Source organism: Micromys minutus (assembly GCF_963924665.1).
Source record: "Micromys minutus genome assembly, chromosome: 33".
NCBI classification, from domain to species: Eukaryota; Metazoa; Chordata; class Mammalia; order Rodentia; family Muridae; genus Micromys; species Micromys minutus.
The window spans coordinates 18824625-18825880 of NC_137968.1; positions in this window are offsets into that span (position 1 = coordinate 18824625).

Here is a 1256-nt window from a genome sequence, read left to right on the forward strand (position 1 = left end):
CTCGTTTTTTTTTTTTTTTTTTTTTTCATGGTTGTAAGATAGTGGGTACAGCTTGAAATAACAAGAATAAATTCTTAGTAAACCTTTCTTGCGATGCTTTGTATGCTGAGTACTTAATGGATAATTTGTATACACAGCCTCAGGTAGACCTCATAATTCATCTCAAAGATGGAAAGTTTTGTTTCATAAAGACTTAACGTGGGGGACAGAGATTGTGCCAGCTCTTAAAGTGTGTGCATCGTTTAGGAGAACATGAAGACACAAACCCAAGCGTCGTTTTCATTGTTTCTCTCTCTCTCTCTCTCTCTCTCTCTCTCTCTCTCTCTCTCTCTCTCTCTCTCTCTCTCTCTGTTGTTTGAGAGTTTGTTAGTTTTTTGAGACAAAGTTTCTCTGTGCAATAGCCCAGGAACTGCCCTGGAATTTGTTTTGCAGACCAGGCTGGCCTCAAACTCATAAAGATCCACCTGCTTCTGCTGAGTTTGAAGGTATGTGCCACCACACGTGGCTTTTTACTCCTTCTTTAAGAGTGCACGTGGTACTCTTAACACAGAATTTTCAGTGTTCATGGAATACGAGGGCAATTAGAGAGAAGCTGTTTACATGTGACTTCATCGTGTAGTGTTCATAGAGTAGGAGGCATATTTCAGGCTAGAGAGATGGCTCAGTGGTTAAGAGCACTGACTGTTCTTCCAGAGGTCGTGAGTTCAAATCCCAGCAACCATATAGTGGGTCACAACCATCTGTAATGAGATCCAATGCCCTCTTCTGGTGTGTCTGAAGACAGCGACAGTGTACTTATATATAATAAATAAATAATATATATATAAGGAGGCTTATTTGACCCACATCTGGAATCCTGGGGTCTGGGTGCAGGTGACTCCCTCTTGCTGAGCTTGTGGCCAATTTTTGTCCAAGATCACAGTTGCTTCTTTCTCTTCATAGACTTTTCAAATGTTCATGATTTTAAGATCTCCCAGTAAGGGCCATGGATCCTAGACATCCCTTGTGGGCTCACTTTCCATGTTTGTCCACAGTTGGGAATTGTGATGAACCTTGATCATTTTTGCTGTCTTTTTAATAATCCCACATACAGGTAGTTCTTTATAAAAGATTCATTTCTTAATTTGTCTCACTTATTTTTTCATCATTTACTCTTTTATAATCACAGTGATGGGCTTTGGAGGAAAAGCAAATATCAAGTTTTATCCCTTAGCTTCCTAACACTGTATTGATTATGCTGAGTGAGTATTAGACTC